The sequence below is a fragment of the Piliocolobus tephrosceles genome, chromosome 13 (genome assembly GCF_002776525.5).
Source record: "Piliocolobus tephrosceles isolate RC106 chromosome 13, ASM277652v3, whole genome shotgun sequence".
Classification (NCBI taxonomy): domain Eukaryota; kingdom Metazoa; phylum Chordata; class Mammalia; order Primates; family Cercopithecidae; genus Piliocolobus; species Piliocolobus tephrosceles.
The window spans coordinates 105372116-105395698 of NC_045446.1; positions in this window are offsets into that span (position 1 = coordinate 105372116).

A 23583-nucleotide genomic window follows, 5' to 3' on the forward strand; every position below is an offset into this window, starting at 1 on the left:
GAGTTTCTACTTCAGCCTGGTGGACCTTAAATCTGCTGGTTTCTGAATATATACACACACAATTTTTTTTTTTTTCCTCATCAGATGTGGTATGGCTTAAAGGGTAGGAGGAGGAGCTCTCTTAACTATGGAGTAGAAAGCGAGACGCCTGCTTTCTCAGACGTGCAGGGAGGATTGGGTAGGCCTAGAACACTTGAAGGCGGTGTCAGATGGGGCTCGGCCATGCCTATACTTATTTCCAAGTCCAGAGGGCAAACAACATGCCCTTCAGCCCACAGATTGCCTTTTAAGATAATCTAGAAGGAGCAGCCTTGGCCTGCAGAGGGGAGGGTGGGTGGATGTGTGTTTGGACCACAAGCCAGGTTCTGCAGTCTCCCAGCTTTCCTTGTAATCGCATGCATAAGTTTGTGGTGAAAACTCAGTAGGTCATAGATAAGCAAAAGGTCTTCTGAAAGTCAGACTCTCTGAATTCCAAACCCAGTGATTACAGTAATTGTTGGCCTAGGGCTGGATTTGAACCAGTGAACCTAGAATAGCAGAGTTGAATAGGCCCCCTTTCAGAGCCATTCCACCACCAAGTTACCCGGCAACACAGCCACGTGGCTGCTCCTCTGCTCTTTGCTGTGGGCCAAACAGCAGATAGCTCAGGCCATTCCGAAAGCGCAGATATATCGGCATCTTCTTTGTAATACTAATACCTTATACATGTAGGAGGATTTATAGCTTTCGTAGCATGCTTTTACTTAAACGGCCTCCTTTGATCTTCATAATGTAAGTGGAGCACATATAATTATCCTCCACTTTACAGATGAGAAAATTGAGTCTCGGGACAGGTATCGGCCCAAGGCTATTGGCTTACAAGTGACAGAAGCGGAGTTGATCCCACACCACCCAAATGCTAGTGCTTCATTCTGGGTTGCCCACTCTTAGAAGGTGCACCCCTCTATCCCTCTACCGCCACTCAGAGGCAGTTTGGGAATCTGGGAGAAGGTTAGCTAGGCCATGAATACTACCAAGGCAGCAGCAATATCGCTAAGCTCCCTACCCTTCCTTGAATCTATTCTTTTTTTCCAGCCATATCTCAGGTGTGCATGAGATGAAGTCCAGAGAAGTGCATGGGAGGTGTGAAGGGAAGGTGGTGACAAAGATCTTACCCTCTCAGGTTCTCTGCTTTGTTTTCTGTGGTTGCTGTCTCAAAGACGAGTCAGCAGAAATATCCCCCATTCCTCTTGAATCTGAAAACAAAACCATGAAAGTACTTCTCCCTCATTCCCTCATCTCCAATCACCCAATCCAAGGCACTTAATTTGAGAGGGGGCTTGGGTTGAGGAAGGGGGTTCCTACTTCACTCAGCTGCTGCTGTGAGGGTTTTAGGAACAGGTGACAGCAAGAGGATAACTGTCCTGGAGTCTCACCTGGAGCTGTTGACCTGCTTCCTGCTTGAGGAACATAGACATAAAGCTGTGAAATTCACACAAACACTCGATTTCCCAGAACCCTCTTGCATCCTGAGACCCACTGTCCAGCTTCCCACCTCTGGGCCCCACACACCTTCCTCCTCCCTGTCATCCGCTCTACAAAGCCTCTGCTAGAAGTTGACAAAGCTGACTGGCTGCTTAACGTGCTACAGGTGTTGTTGCTAGGCAACCACCCCACTCTGCAGCTCAGACTCTGTCAGCCCAGATCAAAGCCCTGGTAGCACTTAACCCCGTAACTGCTTAACGCAAACACTAATTACCCAGGCCCACCAAACGGCACATTTATAAGCCATAATCAAGGGTCAGGAGGGTGCATTCTCAGCACCTTCATTCCTTCCACCTACACTTCCTACCACTGAGCCCTGGGTCAGGTTGTCAAAGGCAGGATTTCGAGGCCTTTTGCCTATAAGTGCTGGTTCCCTTTTTTCTGGCCATACCAGGTGGACATGGAATTGTAGTGCTGGTCATCCCTCTGCACTGGACTGGATTCTGCTAAAGTCAACCAAGTGCCTTCAGTTGCTGCTTCTCTCGTCTCCAGGTAAGAGGCTGCAGAGCCTGTTCCTGCATTTTTATTGATGTTTAGGCTAAGCCTCTTGGCCTAAAACCTCATAGTTATACCTGAAATGTGTTTCTTTGAGGTCTGTGCTCAGTTGAGTGGGAGATGACCACCCATTTTTGACAATTCTCCTAACACTTGAGCGTTTTGCATTTCGGTGGTTCGGCTCAGTTCCCCAGATGGAATAATTCACATTCCTTTAGCTTGACCGGGAATTACAGGAAGCTCTAGGCACGTAGATAGATACTTTTGTAGATCAAACTCCAGTATAACTGATCTGTTCTTGAGTTGGTCTCCCGCTTCTAGACTGTGATCACATCGCTAACTCTTCGGAGATACTCAGCAACTGTTGGTGAATGCGTGAACGCAACCACATTTTACATTTCCACTTCCTTAACCACAGAGTAAAGCTGACAAAGATGAGAGAGACCATTAAGTAGCAGAGCAGACTCTCCTATCTCTTCTTGCTTCCTTTTTCTCATGAGATTAAACTGCATAAATCAGATTACAGGAGATCCTGATGAGGCACGGTCTTCTTTCTGCAAGTTGTCCTGATTGTGATGGGCAGATCTAGGCCTGCTGGGCCACGGGTGTGGAGGGTCCCGTCCATTCCCAAAAGGCAGCTTCCCCCTGGCAGGCTGGGCACTTTCCCAGGATGCCAGAACACTGGATGGACTTTCAGGGGATCACTACCACCCTCTTTCCCAGCTGGAAAAACCAGTAAACCCTTGTCCTACTGGCAACTGTTTAATTATTCAAGGGTGAAGGAGCAGGGAGATCTTCTGTTTCTGAGTGTTTGGGATCATTATTTATTTAGTAACAAATATTTCAGCCTCAGAGCCCCACCTCAAAGTTAGTATCCCGCTCCCTGTGAATGAAATGTACCGGGCACTGCGCTCCGCTTGTGCGCACATTATTGTTTAACCTTCACCAGGGCTCTTGCATATGGATGTAACCTGCCCTACATGTGAAAAACTGAGGTCCAAAGAGGCCAAATAACTCACTCAAGCTTGGACACCTAGTAAGTGACAAAGCCGATATCCTGAAGCCTATTTTTTCCTTCACTATGATACACTGCCTCTCAGGACATTGGAAAACCAGAGCCCAGTGAGGTTGAGTGACTTGCTTGAAATCCTGCTGCCAGCGAGTGGTACAACAGAGATTTGAATCAGGACTGATCTGGCTCTAAAGTTCTTAACATATTTTGTCTTCTATACCGCAACACATTTTAGAGTTATTCCTCATTTCTGTGTTGGGTGGTGCCTCCTTAGAGGCGAAATCCGTGTGTCCAGCATGCAGCAGTGGGTTCTAGGAAGCAGTGTAGACTGTGTCCTGAGCAGACTGTATTCTGAAGTGGCGGGCTTCCTGTCCATCTCTTCTCCATTTCCTTGAAAGGACCACATTGAGGGGGTGAGGAGAGAGAGAAAGAAAAGAAGGAGGAGGAGGAGAAGAAGGAAAAGGAAAGGAAGGGAGGGAGAGAAAGAAAGAGAGAGACAGAGACAGATAGTAAGGAAGAGAGCGGGACACACACACACAGGGAGGGAGAGAGGGAGAGAGAGACTTGTTCTGGCAGCCCCAGTGGCTCCCTGTTTCCCCCTCACATCTTGAGTCAGTAATGCCTTGGCTTTGCGCTAAGCCATTGTTGCCAGCTGGTGGCATTAAGAGTTGGGATTGCCAGCTTGGTCACAGGTGACAGGATTGCGAACATCATCATGGTTCTGGCTCCTTCCCAGCAGACCCAATGGGTCATAATAAGCCCCAGTTGGGGAGGTAAATGGAGGCAAAAAGAGATTGTTATCTTATGGGTCCAAGTGAGGAGGGGGCTGAAGGGCTTGCCCTGTGAGTTTAACACTTTCATGCATGTGGTTTCTCCATAAAGTATTAATAATGTTCCTATAATTGATACTTCAGGGCAATAACCTCTGACAAAATGGCCCTGATTAGCAGATAATTGAGTGTGTTGGATTGTGTCCTGAGAGAGCTGAACGCCAGGCAAGGCCCATTAGCCTATCATAATGACCCCTTTTGTCAGGTATTAGTGTCATTAAGAGCCTGCTCTCTGAAATCAGTCCCTTTATTTAACTCTTTTCCCTAATTATATGGATCATTTTACAAATCAAAGCAAATGTTTGCATACAGCCCCCAGTCATGCAATGGACTGAGGTGCTGGAGGAGCAAGCTAGAGATTTCTGAGTCCAGAGTGCTCGGTCGGGAGGACACTCTTTGTGACTGGAAGTTTTCTGGAGGAGACGGGCCCCCTAGGAAGTCCAGCCAGGGTTCCACAAGGCTAGGGCGCACCCTGTTGGCTCAGGTGCCAGGGTGATGGAACATCTGGATAGGAGGTGCCTTGCCAAGAGAGCTTGCGGGCCACACGTAAGTCAATGCCTAAATTCATCTTGGCAAAACATCTGGCCCCTTGGACCAGCTGCTTAACACAGAGAGCGCTAGGATGGAACAGGTTGGTACCAGCCACGGGGCACCCAGAAGACACAGGACTCCTGAGCTAATCAACTGGGTTATGCCCAAAGCAGACTCACATCTCTGTCAGGAAGCAGGAGCCTCTGGGAATGGCTAGGGAGGAAAAGTAGGACCTGAATCCTCTGGATCTGGGAAGATGTTGCCGCAGCGGACAGGTGTCCATGCTTGGAGCTGCCAGCTAGGTAAGCAGCCCGTGCGCCTGGGACTCTCAGTGACTTACAGCGTGATCAGGCCCCAGGCCACACACATGGAGGTTGACACAACAGGGAGCTCAAGAGACAGAAAGCCTCATTCTGACCTGCTCCTCCTCGTCCTTCTCACTCATTAAAAAGTATAGACAGTTTCCCATTTATTTGAATCCAGTCACTGGCTGACACCTTTTCCACCCTCCCCCAGCTCCATACAAAGCTTTTTATCCCAGAGCAGGTTCCATGTGGGTGAATCAGAAAAAGGTCTCAGTCTCCAGCATGACTTGCTTAGAGACAAGGGACTGATAGCTTTTTGGCAGCTAAGAAGGATATATTTTTATATATACCAAAGATGAAGGTGAAAGGATATCACTTGTTACAGGGAAGGCTCAGAGGTTCCTGAGCTACAGATAATTTACTTATTAGGTAAAGTGATGGGTAAATTTCCCAAGAGGAGTTATGACCTATTGTAGGGCCTGGGGTGGTGCCTCTGGACCTTATTTCCTGCTCTCCTCTCCTGTTTTTGCACAGCAAATGCTCCTTGAGTTTGCTTTCCCTTGTTTTAATCACAGAAGGGCTTGTGCTCTCATGATTTGCGTTGGGCCTGGTGAATTTCCTAGCATTGGCCTTGGGTGGAGAGCTGCCAGCCGTGCAGAGAAACTGCTGGGATTTTTGCCGAGGAAGCAGAATTTTGGTGGTGGAGTGTGACATTCTCCTCTCAGAAATAATACCTTTCATTTAAGGTAAGAGAGGAGGTTTGACATCCCATGAAAATGTGATTTTCAGCCCTGTTCTGCTTGGGGTAGACTTTTTCTGTGGGACCAAGTTGCTGAACCAGGGAATGTAAGCCCCTAAACTGACATGACGGGTGGTGGGCTGAGGTGCACTACCTAAGACTCTTCTAGAAAGGGGACTGGCCATGGGGAAATCCTGCTTTCTTGCTGTAGCTCTTCCCGGGGACCAGTTCTGCTCAAACCCCAGGGAATGCTGCTCCCAGGAAACAAAGAATGTGCACGTCACCATTCTGAATACTGAGAACAGAGTGACACTATGGACGATTAGACAAATAAGCTAATAAATATTCTATGTCTTGTTAATTTCTAAGTAGTAACATAGAATTTTATGTTTATTCAATCAACAAACATTTTATTTTATTTTATTTTATTTTATTTTATTTTATTTTATTTTATTTTTTTGAGACAGGTTTTTGCTCTGTCACCCAGACTGGAGTGCAGCAGCATGATCATGGCTCACGGCAGCCTCAAACTCTCAGGCTGAAGAGATCCTGCCACCTCAGCCTCCCAAGTTGCTGAAACTACAGGCATGCACTTCCCTGCCCAACTTTTTGTTGTTGTTGTTGTTGTTGTTGTTGTTAGTAGAGGTGAGGTCTCACTATGTGGCCCAGGCTGGTCTTGAAATCCTGACCTCAAATGATCCTCCCGCCTTGGTTTCCCAAAGTGCTGGGGCTCCAGGTGTGTGCCACCATGCCTGGGCTTTTTTCTTTTTTTTTTCTCGTAGAGACAGAGTCTCACTATGGCTGGTCTTGAAATCCTGGATTCAAGTGATCCTCCCAGCTCAGCCTCCCAAAGTGCTGGGATCACAGGCATGAGCCACCACTCTTGGCCTCAACAGTTTTTAAACATCCCACTGCCTGGGCCCCGAACCAGGCACTAAGTATAGACAGATGAGTGGGACATGGAACCTGCCCCCAAGTAGTTCACGATCTCTTATGTGTATGGTGGTGATGGGGTATACAAGATCCTTAATTCAACCCGTTGTATTGATGCCATAATAGAAATGTAGGCTGGGTGTTAATGGAAATGCACAGGGGGAAATAATGAACTACTTCTGCCTAGGAAAGAAAGAGAAGAAAGGTTTTCCTGAAGATACAATGTTTAAGCTGAGATTTGAGAATCTGTCAGATGAAAGAATGAAATAAAGCATAGGAACAACAAAGAAAAGCTACAATTTATTAGGGGTTCTAGTATAATAATCATAGTATCTCATCTTCCAGAGCAATTACTATATGTTAAATGCTTTGCATGACTTACCTCATTTGATCGCCACAGCAACCTTATAAGATGGGTATTTTTGATATCCTCATTTTATAGTTGAGGAAATAGAAGTTTTGAGGGAATTTATAAAAATTTAATAATCTGTTAGAGTCACACAATTATTAAACGTTGGGCAATCAAGATTTGAACCCAGGGCTGGGCGTGGTGGCTCATGCCTGTAATCCCAGCACTTTGGGAGGATGAGGCAGGTGGATCACCTGAGGTCAGAAGTTCGAGACCAGCCTGGCCAACGTGGTAAAACCCTGTCTCTACTAAAAATACAAAAATTAGCTGGGCGTGGTGGTGAGCGCTTGTAATCCCAGCACTTTGGGAGGCCAAGGCAGGCGGATCACTTGAGATCTGGGGTTCAAGACCAGCCTTGCCAACATGGTGAAACCCTGCCTCTACTAAAAATACAAAAATTAGCGAGGTATGGTGGCATGTGCCTGTAATCCCAGCTCTACTTGGGAGGCTGAGGCAGGATAATTGCTTGAACCTGGGAGGCAGAGGTTGCAGAGAGTTGAGATCATGCCACTGCACTCCAGCCTGGGTGCCGGAGCAAGACTCCATCTCAAAATAAATAAATAAATAAATAAATAAATAAATAAATAAATAAATAAATAAGATTTGAATCCAGACTTCTGAAGCCAGAGTGCAAGCTCTTTTTCATCCACTATCCTGCTTCCCTAAGCACTGTACAACTGTTAATTCATTGAATCCTCACAATGATCCAGATTTTTTCAGGTGGAAAACTTTGGAATGCTGTGTGATGATCTGTGGTATGGAGAGTACAGAAGGCAGAGCACGTTTGGGAAACTTCCCAAGGCAACTTGTGAAGTTTCCTGCAGGCCCTCATTCCTACCACCCTGGCTCTTCAGAATAATGATTCTGAATTTCAAGTTCTTTGTGGATAAAGTGTAGAGTTTGGGAGTGAGAAGCGGAAGGGAGTGAGGTTGGTAGTGGGCAGAATATGGTCCCCCAAGGATGTCCATATCCTAATACCCACAACTTATGACTATGTTGAGTTACTTAGCAAAGTGGTTGTAGCAGAAATTAAGGTTGCTCATCAGTTAATCTTGAGATGGGGAAATTATCCTGGTTTGTCTGGATGGACCCAGTGAAATCATAAGGGTCCTTGTCAGGGGAAGAGAGAGGCAAAAGAGAGAGAACCAGAGAGGAGACAGTGTGAGAAGGGCTCAGTCTGATATCGCTGGCTTGGAAGATGGAGGAAGGGGAACCAAAGAATACAAGAAACTGGGAAGGCAAGGAGATGGTTTCCCCTCCAAGCCTCCAGAAAGGAGTGCGCCTCTGCCAGTGAGACTCACTTCAGACCTCTGAACTCCAAAACTCTAAGTTAGTAAGTTTGTGTTGTTCAAAGCTACTGAGTTTGTGGCAATTGGTTGTAGCAGCAATAGAGTTGGAAAGTAGGGTGGGTCAGCTTGTGAAAGAACTTGCATACTGGACTAAGGAGGTCAGTTATTAATCATTTTTTAAAAATGAGTAAAAGACAACTCCACCCTGCTGAGTCTGTCTGTGACTCAGAGCAGTTGAGCCTTAGGCAATGCTGCCTAGGTCCCCTCAGGAGCCAGGCTCAGCGGGCCCATTCTAGGCCATCGAATTCTGCGCATTCTCTGGAGACCTAGGCAACAAAAGATCTTTTTCATAACCACATGGATTAAAAGTCAGGGGATGGGGAGATGGTAAGCTAACTCCGTGAGAGGCTGAATCTGCAGATCACTGAAGATGTATTCTAGGGCAGGGATTTATTTTATCATTGGCTTATTCACTGAACAATTGTTGACTGGCAACCAGTTATATGTCAGACATTGTGTACAGAGGATACAATGGTGAACAAAAATACATTTCACCATAGCTTCCATGGAGCTATGGTTCCATGAGAGTAAGATATTAAAGTCACAAAATAGATGTGTAATTACAAATTGTAGCAAGGGCTATAAAGAAGAAGAGTGGGTTGTGATGAGATGGTACACCAGGAGGACAACGTTTACATTGAGGTCTCATGAAAGGTCTCTCCTGGGAGGTAACGGTTGGGATGAGACCCATGCATGAGAAGGACTTTGTGGCGTAGAGGATGAAAAAAAGCACTCTGGGCCAGGCGTGGTGGCTCACACCTATAATCCCAGCACTGCACAGTGGCTCATGCCTGTAATCCCAGCATTTTGGAAGGCTGAAGTGGGCAGATCACCTGAGGTCAGGAGTTCAAGACCAGCCTGGCCAACATAGCAAAACCCCGTCTCTAGTAAAAATACAAAAATATAAAAAAATTAGCCAGATGTGGTGGTGTGCGCCTGTAAACCCAGCTACTCGGGAGGCTGAGACATGAGAATCATTTGAATCTGTGCGACGGAGGTTGCAGTGAGCTGAGATCATGCCACTGTACTCCAGCCTGGGCGACAGAGTGAGACTCCATCTCAAAAAAAAAAAAAAAGAAAAGAAAAGAAAAGAAAAGAAAAGAAAAAAGGAGCACTCTAAGGAATTCTAAGGAATGAGAGAGCAGGAGAGCAGCATGTCTGAAGGCTTGATCTGGTAAGTGTGTGGCAAATTCAAGGAACTCAGAGAAGGGCTGTAAGGTGGGCAAGCAGTGCAGGAAGGGACGAATAGCACAGGATGTCATTGGGGAAATAGGTGGGGACTCAACTGGGCGGGACTTTGTAGGTCCCTTCAAGGACTTTTGACCTAACCCTGAGCAAGATAGATAACCACTGAGGGGGGAAGGAGTGGCATCATCCATAATCTGATTTGCACTTTACAAAGATTAGGTTGGCTGCAGTGTGGAGAATGTTCTAGAAGGGCAGCAGAAAAGAAATAGGGAGAGCAGGAAGGAAGCTATTGAAATAGGAAAGAAGTAGTGGCAATTCAGACAAGAGTGACAGTGCTGGTGATAATTGGGTGAATTTAACATTATTTTGAAGATATATTGGTTATCTTCAGATAACCAGACTTGGTTACGGGTTGACTATGGGAAGTAAAGAAGGAGGCAGATTTTTGGCAGAAATGACAAAATATATGGAGATACTGCTTATTGAAATGAGATAGGTTAGGGGAGGAGAGAAACTATGATGAGCGAGAGCTCTAAGGGTTTTATTCTGAATATATAAATTTAACAAGTTTTTGATATACCTTTTAAAGATGTCAAGTAAGCAGATAGGCAAGATTGGTACTCATAAATGAGGCTGAGGTCTGGGCTACATATATAAAATCATGAAGTTTCATGATATAAATAGTAAAAGTATGGAAAATAAGATGAGGGCCTAAGACTGAGTCTGCAGAATCTCCAGCATTTATATACAGTTTCTCAGAAGAAGACATATATGTGGCCAAAAGCATATCAAAAACACTCACTCTCACTAATCATTAGGGAAATGCAAGTTATAACTGCAATGGTTATTATTAAAAAGAAAAAAAATGAAAGATGCTGGTGAGGTTGTAGTTAAAAGGGAACCCTTGTACACTGCTGACGGGATGGAAATTCGTTCAGCCACTGTGGAAAGCAGTCTGGAGATTTCACAAAGAACTTAAAATAGAATTAGCATTTGACCCAGTAATCCCATTACTGTATATACCCAAAGGAATAGAAATCGTTCTACCATAAACACATGCACAAGTGTGTTCATCACAGCACTTTTTGCAATAGTGAAGACATAGAATCAACTAGATGCCCATCGGAGTGGACTGGATGAAGAAAATATGGTACATATACACCATGGAATACTACACAGCCAAAAAAAGAATGAAATTATGTCCTTTGCCACACATGGATGGAACTGGAAGCCATCATACCCTATAGGGTATTATGCTGATTATCTACCTGAATGACAAAATGATCTGTACACCCAACTCCCATGACATACAATTTACTCATGTCACACACCTGCACATGTACCCCTTGAACCTGGAAGCTGGGGAGAAAACAAGTGTTTAGTATTATGAGCCAGGAATGGTGGCTCACGTCTGTAATTCCAGATACTCAGGAGGCTGAGGTGGGAGGATCGCTTGAGCCCACAAGTTTGAGCCAGCCTGGGCAACATAATGAAATCCTGTCTCTAAAAAATAAAAATAAAAAGATAAAGTTTAGTACTGCAGATACAATATCTCAGCAAGTATTCCATTTGCTTCCCAATGTTTCCCATCCCTCTTGCAGTTAGGTAGGGCCATGGGACTAGCCCTAGTCAAAGAAATGTGAGTGGAAATCACAGTCAAAAACCCATATGTAATGTTCCAGTTTCTCGCTCTCGCTCTCTCCCCTTTCTGCAGCTACTAGTTGTTGGGGCCTCCATTACCTGGATCCCTGGGTGACTTTGTGGAGCAGAATCCTTGAAGATATATCCTAGACATAAAATACGAGGTAGAAATAGACTCTTGTCCAGCTACTGAGATCTTGAGGTTGTTTGCTATTGCAACCCATTCTATTCTATTCTATTCTATTCTATTCTATTCTATTCTATTCTATTCTTCTATTCTATTCTATTCTAATACAAGTAAAGAGACAGCAAAATGTAACATTAAACAGCACAGACTCAGTACCAAAACTGTCTGTTCAAATCTCGTTTTTTGCAGTTACTAAGTAAGCTGGGCAAAGTTTTTCTCTGTGTCTTAGTTTTTTTTCTAGTAAAACGGGGAAAATAGTAACATCTATGTCATAGGACTGTTTTGAGGACTAAAGCACTTAGAAGTATAAAGTGTGTAGACTTGTACAAATAGTAAAGAGTTAGTATGGTTTGCTCAAGGAAGGGGAGGCTGCAAAAAGCGCAGCAAGAGAGGAGAAAACTGGGAGACAGTGACAACATAGGAACAGAAAGATGAGAGTGCTTCAAAAAGGAAGGAGGGGTTAACTGGTCAAACACTACTGAAGAGTTCAGTAGGATGAAGACCCTAAAGAGCGCTTATGACATTTAGTAACCTGGGAGTTACCGGTGGTCTTGGCAAAAGTAGTTTTGGTGGGGTGTGTGTGTGTGTGTGTGTGTGTGTGTATGTATGTGTGTGTGTGGCATGGTGGGGGGCAGCTGTGGAAGACACAATAATGTGGGTTAAAGTAAGAAAATGGAGAAAGCATCTGTATACAAAGCTGTTGGGCAGCTTGGTGGAGAAGATAGTAAATACAGAGATAGGGCGGTTGTTAGAAGTCGGTGTGGGGTTAAGGAAGGTTTCAATTTTAAGATGGGGGATTCTAGAGCGTATCTAAATAACGAAGAGAAAGTTCAAGTAGGGAGGGGAAGTTGAAAATTTTAGAGTGGGAGGGCATAATCAATGCAACAAGTCCCTGTAGTGTTTTGAGATCTGGAACATAGAAGGACCAGCTAGCTTCTGCCTCCACTGGGATGGGAGGGAGGGAAGATGGGCACAGGTTTAGAGAAAGTGATGGGTTTGGAGGTAGGAAAATGAGGAAAGGCTCTTCTGTAAAGAATGGAACTGAAGTGAATGGGAAAGTCTTGTTCCCACGGTGATTAGATGACAGATGTTAGGCTCCCAGTGAGGAAAAGTGGGGGTGCAGTCCTCAGGAGGGGAGCTGCACAAGAGCCTGCTGCCCACATTGGGTGAGCATCCATTTGAAGGTGCTGCCACAGAGTTGGATCTGAACCCTATTCATGAACTCCACCCAGCATCCTCTCATCTCTAGAAAGATCTAGGACATGGTTCTCTAGTAGAACAGAGTTCAGCCAAGGACCTTTTAGTGGTGTTTGGCCCTCAGTTTATATTTTTAAACAGGTTTCCTTCCTCTACTCCACACAAACTCTCCTTTCCAGACAAACTATTCTGTTAAGTATCTCGTGAGCTTTTACCAGCTCTTTCTGACCAGACCCCTAACTCTAGGGATTTTACACATCTGGACTGTCTTCTGCACCAATCTCCTTTCAGCTAAATCCAGATCATCCTTCAAGGTGAAACTCAAGCCCCAGGACTTTGAAGTCCCTCCATCCTGTCACCCCACATGACCTCTCCCTCCTTGATAATTTCTACAGCACTTGGTGAGTGCCTCCTTCTGTTGGGAATAACACGTTCGTATGGTTACATCCAGGGCCATTGTGTTGCGCTCCGTATGAATGTACTCCCTGGAGTTTTGCAGTTCACACTTGCATAGCTCCTGATGTGCCCTGAATGGCATCTCCTCAAAAAAGTGTAGATTTCTTCCAGTGAGGGCAGGAATTTTGATGTGCACATGTTTGGGTCTTCTGTGATGCTTCATTTGTAATAGGTCCTCACTAAATACTGGTTGATAGATTTACTGTGGTCAGTGTGAGAAAAGCTCAAAGAAGAAGATGCCATGGCTCCACCTGGATTTCTTCTCTAACTGGCAGGATTTTCCTTAAGCTCTGACCTAGACTATAACATCTTCAAAATTGAGAGACAAGAAATTCCATTCACACCTTACCCCCACCCTACATGGCAGAGCAGTGGGCCAGAAAAGGATTCCTGCCGACAGGCTCTATGGTGACCTTGGGCAGGAAGGTCTTGGGTGATGGGAGATGTTATCAGTGCAAATAAACTCCTTGTGTGTTGGCCAGGGCTTGCTAATTGCAGCAAAAGATGATGAAATTGCTGGGCTTGGGCAGACGTTCCGAAGCAGGAGAAGAAACATATTTGTTCAAGTTGTGGTTCTCGTTGGCTGTCAGGCTGAAATCTTCACCTCTGCTGTTTCCCATCCTGGATGCTTCCGGGAGCACTGTGTGGGTGTGCAGTTTAAGATAACACAGAATGTCTCAGGTTTGTTTGGCTTTGAATGCAGTGCCCTGCAGGTAGGTGGTGGGTGTGCCTACTCAGAGCTTGTGTGGGGCCCAGAGGCACCTCCAGTAGACCGAGTAGAGGCAAGTGAGCTGGGGGAGTTGTCCAATACTTCTGCAGCTCAGCCCTTACCTTTAGGGACCCTCAAGGTCACCCAATGCAAGCTGCCTTTAGGAGTCAGGCCAATACTGGGGACAAAACCAAGTCAGGCAAGAATCTGAATACCAATTAAAAGACATGGTGCTGTCATAGCCCTCCTCTGCTTCAATTTCTGCTCACACCTTTGCCTCCCTCCCCCACCTTCAGTATCCACAGCCATGGTTCACCAGAGGTGGAATCCAATGAAAAGAGGAATAGGGGCTGGGCACATTGGCTCATGCCTGTAATCCCAGTGCTTTGGGAAGCCAAGGCAGGGGGACTGCTTGAGGCCAGGAATTTGAGACCAGCCTGGGTAACATAGTGAGACCCGTCTCTACAAAAAATAAAATACAATATAAAAAAAGAGAGAAATAGGCATTGTGCTAGCAAGAAAAGAGGTCCTCTGTGGTGAAGAGAAAGAAAGTACAGAGTAGATGTCCAGTGACTGCTGAAAAGGACCGAAGAAGGCACGAGGGGCCAGCTTCAACAAGAGTGGGCTGGTTGGTTCCTTTAACACATGGGCTGCTTCCCAGAAGGAATTCCTTAAGAAAGGTGCAAAGGGAATTGCTGAGTGGTAGCCCAAAAACCACCCTGTCAGTTTTTTTTCAAAGAGAAATTTATTCCAACTGAGACCCCACTTACAGCGAGAAGGGCCAACTTTGACAGGTGTCCCTCCCTGGCCCTTTCCTTGCTGATGGCTTCATAGCCTGCCTCCCCATGTGGCTTCCTTCTTGCCCTGTGTGCTCCTGGCTCCCCTGTGCCCCAGCAGGTCAACAGGCTGCCTCCTACATTTTTGTCTGTTTCAGCTAACAGGTCTCGGACAGGCAGGCAGGAGTGGCTCAGCAGGGTCTTTCTCTTCCCGGGAAGAATGCTGCATTTATCGTGAGGCTATCTCTGTCCTCCTTGGAGGCTCCTGCGTGTACAAATCAGACTCTAGGTCCGGGGACAGTGGGCTTGCACCCCAGGGTGTGGCTGACATGGGAACTGCTCAGATTTGGGCTGAAGAAGAAAGCACTTTTAGAATCACAGGTAGAAATTGCTTACATCTCTGTCCTTCTCAACCCCTTACTTCTTCAAAAGGAACAGATAATGCTGAACTCATCTTTTTCAAGAAGGTGGCCCTGGTGAACTAGCTCGCTGAGTCTGAGAATCAGAGTCCATCTGAAGCTTGGAATTCAATTGCTCCAACAATGGGGGTCCTTGGGGTAGGCTGGGGGAATTCTCTGGCGATTTATAGTTCATGCTTTTCCCTGATTCTCTGTCCCTGCCATGGGAGCCTGAAATGTGTTTTGACAATGGGCATTCTTTGTGTTCTGACTGTAGAGGGTGATTTGTGGGTACCCTGACTTCACCTCTGTTATTGGCGGCCCAAATAAGGAAGCCAACAGCAGAGGAGACATGAGGGAGAAGTAAAGAAGGGGAGAGGGTGTGCTAAAGTGAGGCCGTGAGTCTCTGTTTTCTCCATTCCTTCCACAAATGACCTCATTCATTATGGAAAAGGGTTAACTGATATTGAGTCATAACATGCAAAGGGAGAAAGAGTCCAATCAATACCTCTCCGGAGCCCCTGGGGGTGGTGGATTGCTGGAGGTAGGGTGGAAGGCAGCAGCGAGGGAGGGCGGGAGAGTACTTAGAAAATGATCGGGTTTAAGAAGTGGCTCTGGAGCATCTGTGCTTTTGTTAACCGTGGAACACGCGCATCTAATCTCAATTAACTTCTGCCACCATCTCCAATCTCGGCTTTTCTGTTCATGCCAGTGATGAGACCTTAGCTGCAGGCGACGAGGTGGGAGAGACCTCACATTACCTGGGTGGAGGGAACCATATGGGCTCGTCCTGCTGGGGCACTGGTGGTGGTAGAGAAGAGACTGAAGCAGCAGTTGGGTGATTTTCCCCAAGGTCTTGCCCCTGCCTCCAGCTCTTCCAGTCCAAACTTACCTGAGGAACCGGGTTGAATCTTTTTGGCCTTTATCCCTGGGCCTCATAGAGGAACTCTGCTAACATCTCTGTAAGTGGAACAAGCACTCCATGAATGCACCAGTCAGTCATGATACGATTGAGTCTTGATGTGCTACCTGTGAATTCCAATGGATGAGCTTGGGTGATGCCCAAGGGCTATTTCTTTGGGCCTCAGTTTCTTCTGCTAACCAAAGAAAAAATTTAATTAGGTGATCTACAGCTGCACTGTCCAACATTGTAACCACTAGCGACCTGTGACTATTTGAATTTAATTTTAACTAAATTTTGTTAAAAAATTTGGCTCTTCAGTCACACTAGCTGACATTTCAAATGCTCACTAGCCACATGTGTGGCCTGTGGCTGCTGTATCAGACAGGTTAGACATCAGACATTTTCATCACTGTAAAGAGTTTTGGGGCTGGATGTGGTGGCTCATGCCTGTAATCCCAGCACTTTGGGAGGCTGAGTCAGGAGGATCGGGCTTGAGGCTAGGGGTTCAAGACCACCAGCCTGGTTAATATAGCGAGACTCTGTCTCTAAAAACAAATAAGTAAGTAAGTAAATAAATAAATAAATAAAGTTTTGTTAGCACCCATCTATAAGGTCATTCGCAATTCTGCATTGCATTATTCTAATTGTCAATTATTAAGTATTTTATAGAATTAGTTCCTTTGCCCCTTGAGCTTCCTCTTTCCATCAGTTCCTATCATCTGCCGCCACATACATGGCAAGGCACACAGAACACACACACATGCACATCGCTGTCTTCCATCAGGGCAATGTTGAGAATCTGATAGCCTGGCTTAAGAACAGCTGAGAAGCGATATCTGCATTCCCATCTTGACTGTGGCATTATTCACAGTAGCCAAGTAGCCAAGAGGAAACAGCCTAAGTATCACTGACAGATGAGCTAGTAAAGAAAATGCAGCATACATCCCCAGTGGAATACTATTCAGCCTTAAAAAAGACGGAAATCCTGCCATTTGCAACAACATGGGTGAATCTGGAGGACATTATGCTAAGTGAAATACCCCAGACATAAGAAGGTAAATATCACATGATCTCACTTATTTGTGGGATATAAAAGCTGAACTCAGAAGCACAGAGCAGAAGGGTGGCTACCAGGGGCCGAGGGATGAGGGAAAAGAGGAAATGTTGGCCAAAGGGTCCAAACTTTCAGTTATAAAATAAAAAAGTTCTGGAGAGCTAGTGGACAGCATAGTGATTTTAGTTAATAATAATGTATTATATACTTGAAATATACTTTGCTATGAGAGAAAATTTTAAGTGTTCTCACCACATATACACACACACACACACACACAAATATAACTGTGTCAAATGAAAGGCATATTAATTAGCTTGATAGTAGGAATCATTTCACACTGTATATATATATATATATATATCAAAACATCACATCGTACACCTTAAACATACACGATATTTATTTGTCAATCACACATTCATAAAGCTGGAAAAAAAAAAACAACTGAGAGTGGGTAATTGAGTGCTGTTCCTGACTTATTAAATGTTACAGACTTTACTTGATGTACTCATTCATGGCCCAAACATTCCTTGAGTGCCTGCTGCTCATCGGGGATTGTCCTGAGCGGGAACGGAGTGTGGAGTTTGGAGAAGATCCTTTATTATATACAATTATTTTTGCAGTAGAGGAGGCACCACCATTGTGAGCATCAGCAATCCTCTCAGTGTCCACTTGCTTGTAATGTTGTGCAAAGAGAGCTGGGCAGAAGTAGCTTCACCCTCTGGGGGCTTGCATTGTACAAAGAACTCTGGGACATTATAAACACTTGATACAGACAACAGGAAGACCATGAAGAGTTCATGATTTTGTTGTGCAATAAATACTCTGTTTGAAGCACGTACAGTTATATTATGGGGGCAGATGAGAGTCCTAGCTCCCTTCTGAACCTCAGTTTCCCCATGTGAAATGAAGGGTGGAGCCTGTCCATCTCCAAGGCCTCCTTGCTAAGATTCTGTCATCCAGGAGTCCAGACATCTCAATGCTCTTTAGAGTAAAAGACTTGCTATGTGCGAATTTCAGGTGACACAGGTTTTTCTCTATTTCCCAGTAGTCCTGCCCTTTACTTCTTTTAAATCCTGAGGAGGCCTAGAGACACCTTTCTTTCCCTGTGCCTCCCACTCTCGTTCCCCTCCCTTCTTTCAGGTTGCACAGCCCCAGCATAGTTCTTGTCATATTTCCTACTGGATCGGGTGTTTAATTAAAATCATAATTAAAATTGATCTCCTCATTAGCATGCACCTGCTCTGCCTCTCACATCCTTGCGTTCCATTATCCACTGAAGATGTCAGGATTGACAGGCGAGAGCCAGACCCCAGGCCAGCCCTGCCGGATGGGGCTGGCCGATGACAACATCTGGACAGAGAAGACTTTGGTGGAGAAGCTGCATTTGCAGTTGAGCAACAAACAATTAGCATCAGGCGGGCTCTCTGGGGAGAGGCCAGGCTGTGTGGTAGCCTGCAGGCAGCTGGCTGAATCTGGGGGTCCTGCAGGAAGTATCCTCCCACCCAGCCCTGGGTGCTGCATGCACACACACAGGAGCACACACAAGCACACACCTGCACACCCTCAGGTGATCTGTGACAAGCCGACAAACTCCTTGCCCAGGAGAGTCTGGAATGTCAAGAAGAGAGAGCCTCTGATTTCCCTGCCGTGAAACTGCATTGTGCCCTCAAGGAGCCTCCAGCAGGGCTATTTGATGTCCTCATGATTGCCCTTCAGGGGGCGCCAGTGAGAGTAAGCTGGGCCTACTGGCACCCTCCTCTCCAGCTTGAGATGTGCAGAGAGCTGCAGGGGTAGCCCGGCCTGAACATGCAGGGCAGAGAGATGCGCGCTGATGGCTGCTTGCACAGCCTCTCCTACCCATGGAAAGGGGAGGGGGCCCAGAAGGAGACAACCACAGGGATGTAAACTGGTGTGCCTTTCAGAGTACAGGAATGTAAGCTCCCTAAGAGTGAGGGATTAAAAATTTTTTTCTTTAATTGTGGTGAAAAACATATAACATAAAATAAATTTATTTATTTATTTATTGAGATGGAGTCTCTCTGTCACCCAGGCTGGAGTGCAGTGGTGTAATCTTGGCTCACTGCAACCTCCACCTCCTGGGTTCAAGCGATTCTCCTGGACAAGCCTCTGGAGTAGCTGGGACTACAGGTGTGTGCCACGACGCCCAGCTAGTTTTTGTATTTTTTGTAGAGACGGGGTTTCACCATGTTGGCCAGGCTGGTCTCAAACTCCTGACCTCGGGTGATCTGCCCTCCTCGGCCTCCCAAAGCGCTGGGATTGCAGGCATGAGCCACCATGACCAGCCTGTAACATAACATGTAAACTTAGCATCTTAACCACTTCTAAATACACTGTGCAGTGGTGTTAAATACATTCACATTGTTGGGCAACCAATCTCCAGAACTTTTTTATCTTGTAAAACTGAAACTCTATACCCATGAAATAACTCCCCCTCTCCTCCACACAGCTCTAAGTAACTCCTCTGCTACTGTCTGTCTCCACATTTGACTACTCTTGGCATTTCATGTAAGTGGAATCACACAGTATATGTCTTTTGGTGACTGGCTTATTTCAGTTAGCATAATGTCCTCAGGGTTCACTGATGTGGTGGCATGTATCAGAGTTTCCTTTTAAAGACTGCATAATATTCCACTGTGCATATATGCCACATTCTCCTTAGACACTCTTCTGCCGATGGGCAGCGGGGTTGCTTCTGTGTCTTGCTATCATGAGTCATGCTGCTACGAACATGGACATGCAATCTCTCTTCAAGATCTGGCATTCAATTCTTCTGTATGTATGCAGAAGTAGGATTACTGAAACATATGGCAATCTATTTTCAATTTTTTAAAGAACCAACACCATTTCCATAGCAACTGTGTCTATTTTCATTTCTACCAGCAGGGCACAAGTGTTATCCTTTTCTAATTTCTCTACATCCTCACCAACACTTGTTACTGTTGTTTTCTTTCTCTCTCTCTCTCTCGCTTATTTCACTTACCCTAATGTCCTTAAGGTTCATCCATGTTGTAGCTTGTGTCAGAATCTCCTTTCTAAGACCTCATCCAGGCCTTAAATTCAAACCCAGGCCGAGAGAGTGCCCTGGAGAGGGGAAGGCAAACCCTGAATGTCGGGCCCTGGGTTGGGATTTTCTCCCACTAGGGAGGGTGTCTGAGAGAGTTAGAGCAGGGTAGAGAAAAATAAAAACTGCTGAGAACTAACTCGGCTGCAGAAGGGGCCATGGAAATTCTCTCTCTCTTCCCCCGTCTCATGACCATTCTCCACTGGGTGTAAGGTGATGTCTCGCTGTGGTTTTGATTTGTATTTTCCTGATGATTAGTGATGTCGGGCATCCTTTCCACTTGTTCCACCTTTTTTTTTCTTTTGAAAATCCTGTGCAAAGTTTTAAAAATTAGAAATGTAGGTCAAATTCACCTCGTATCTAAGGGGGTTTCGACCAAGGAGACATCCTATGGTGAAGGGAACTTAGATTTGGGGTTTCGATCTCAATTCGTATCCCATAGTTGTGCCAATTAGGGGCTATGTGGCCTTGGGCAAATTGCCTCTCCAAGCCTCAGTTTGCAAATAATATAAAATAAAAATAATAATGTCTACTGAATAAGGCAGTCCCAGGGAAGAAATGAGGTAAAGACCCTATAATGAATTATTCTTTTTCTTGTTCATCTCCCTTGTTGCACTGAAGCTGGTGCTATCATCCTGCAACTGACAAGAACACCAGGACTGACTTTGTCCCTTATGTTAAGCACATGATATCCACTAAGCACCTTTTTCTGTGTAAGACACTGCAACCAGGAGTGAGGGAACTCAAGAGATATGTAAGACATGGATCTACACCAGGAGCAGGCCTGGGATTGCCAGGTCAATGCAAGGCCAGAGCCAGGAGGGGACACCTGGATCTGGAGCCACCCAGCTGGCTTCTCAGGAAGGTTAAGGCTTGGATAGGCCAAGAGAGTACCCTGGAGTGGGAAGGGCAGACCTTGAATGTCAGGCCCCTGGGTGTGGATTTCCTCTCACTCAGGGAGGGTGACTGAGAGAGTTTGAGCAGAGCAGAGAAAAATAAAAACTGGTGAAAACTAATTTGGCTGCAGAAGGGACCATGGAAATTACCTGAGGAAGCAAGGCCCCCTCACTGGGAGGCACTTCTTTCTCTGGGCTACTTAAATTCCTTCTGCTGGAACTGAAGTCTGTTTTCTCTTCTGCAGTCTTTTGGGGAGGGAGAGAAATGCTAATTACCCTCCTCCATGACCCTTCATTGATTTATGGGAGGGGAGCTCTGCCATCCTCTGGTCTTCCTCCCTCTCCCAGTGTGCTCCCCCCTGAATGTACTAACAAGGGCTTAACTAGAGTCGAATAAGCACCAGGGCAGCTTAGCTTACAGTAACTCTCCAAAGTTCCTCCTCCCTCTCCTTCTCTTCTCCTCTCCCCTCTCCTCCCCCGCTCCCCCTACCCGCACCAGTGTCTCTCCTTGGGGGCTCAGGGCAGAGGCCACCCTCCTGGAGGAGATGATCCCCCCAGTCCTACCCAGGTGGGCTCACCTCTGCTCCTCCCTGGGAGCAGCCAGCAAGCAGCCAGGGAACCCTGGGAAGCCAGGTCAAATGCAGAGGATGTAGGAGCAGGAGCCAGGGGGAGGCAGTGTCCACCAGGGAGGTGATGAGCTCTGCAGTGCCTCTAATAATAATCCGTGAGGCTAACAAATAGTACAGAGGAGGAGGTGAGTGCAGCCCCTGTGCTGGCTGCCTCTGTCTTCGTTAAGGTTAGAGGAGGAGGGAGACCTTGTTAATTGCAGACTTATCATGATTACCTCCAGCTCTCAGTCCGAGAGCCACAGGAGGCAAAGCCACGGATTAGTGTGGAGACTGGAGGGGCTGAGAGCTGAGGGGCTAGGGTTCCCTCTGGGCCCTGGGGATCCAGCTTCTGAGAAAACCCTGGAATTCAAAAACTCAGTTCATCTATCGATCAGTATTGATGGAGTGTGATGTGTTCTGTAGAACATTCAAAGCAGTTCTGAATTTCATTTTTTAAGATATGAGATATAAGCCAACAAAGATGAGTCTCCATCTATCCCATCACAGAACCTCCCAAAGCACACACACTCCCTCTCCCACACACACTCACACGCACACACACTTGGTTCTGAGCCCTCCTGTGTTAGACACTCTATAAATACCCATCACATTGAATTAAAATGGAAATTGGACCTAGACAGAAGGGGTGTGGCTGTTCTCACTCTGGCTTTCTTAGCTCTTTTGCTGCTCCATCCCAATCCTGTGGCTGCCTGGAAAGGGGAACACAGAGGTGAGACTAGGAAGCCCTCAGCTAGGGTTTGAGGAGGCCTCTGGGAGTCAGCTGACTCACCATGGGGGCAGCAGCAAAGGCAAAATCAGGGCCAGGCTGGGAGAGCTTGGACAGGACACCAAACCCAGTCTTAAGGCAAATGCAGAAGGTAACTGAGAGAGTTTGAGCAGAGCAGAGCAAAAGAAAACCAGTGAGAACTAACTCAGCTGCAGAACGAGCCATGGAAATTATCTGAGGAAGCAAAGCCCCCTCACTGGGAGGAACCTCTTTCTCTTGGCTAACTAAATTCCCAAGCTTTGGGAGCCTGGCCAGAGCAAGTGCCCTGGTTAACATCACACAGGGCACACCCAGACCACACCTGAGTAGGGGGATGAGGTATGGGCATCTAGGCTTACTGAACAGTAAAACAGCAAATTTTTGTTTGTTTGTTTTGGTTTTGGTTTTTTTTGAGATGGAGTCTCGCTCTGTTGCCCAGGCTGGAGTACAGTGGCATGATCTCCATTCACTGCAACCTCCACCTCCTGGGTTCAAGCAATTCTTCTGCCTCAGCCTCCAGAAGAGCTAGGATTACAGGCACCTGCCACCATGCTCAGCTAATTTTTGTATTTATAGTAGAGACGCGGTTTTACCATGTCGTCCAGGCTGGTCTTGAACTCCTGACCTCAAGTGATCTGACCGCCTCGGCCTCCCAAAGTGCTGGGATAACAGGCGTGAGCCACCGTGCCCAGCCTATGACAGCAAATCTTAAAAATGCAGTTCTCCGAGGCTAGCCTCTGAAAGAATATGAGCAAATTTACCCCCTTAGATTATGAGTTAAAGACCTCAAAGGGGCTCGTGGATATAAGAAGCTTTGTGGAGGATGCTGGAAAGAAGGTGGTTGGAATTTCTCCCTTGTGGGTGGGTTTGTCTCACACAGAGATCTCTCAGTTAGCCAGTCAACTGTCTCTTACATCTGGGCAGTGCATGGGGACAGTGGCCCAGGCTGGTTAGCCAGGGACTACACACGGGGCTTGGACCTGCCCTATCTTCTGCAGCTGCTTCAAATTTTCTTTCATTTGCTCTCTCCCTGGTCTCCGCTCCCCTCACTTCTATAGACCTCACTGTTGCTTGCAATGGCCTGAAACTCCACCCCTTCCCTAGGCTCCCAAACCTGACATCCCCTAAGATCTGATCTATGGCAGCAGGACTGGTGGTGGATCCATGAAATAATCATGATAATAATAATGAATAAATGAATTACCATCTATTACATTCTTAATATGTGCCAGAGCCCTGAGCTAAGTGTTTTATAATGCAGTATTCCATGTAATCCTTTTAACAGTCTTGTGAAAGATCATTTAATCATTTTATAAGATCTGATTTATAAATGAAGAAACTGAGGCCCAACAGCTTGCCTAAGGTCAGTCAGATACCAAGCTGTTAAGCCGGGATTCAAACTCCGAAGTGCATGCTCTCTCCTGCGGAGAGGACTGGGGAGCAGGGAGGTCACATTCCTTGGCCCATCGTTTCCCCTGCTTGTCAAAAGGGCTCAGAGTGCCCAGCCGGTATCCATCGTGGCCCTCACCCCCTCCTCCAGGCCCTGTCTCTAGCCTGAGATGGTCAGAAGCCTGGGTCCTTCACCTCA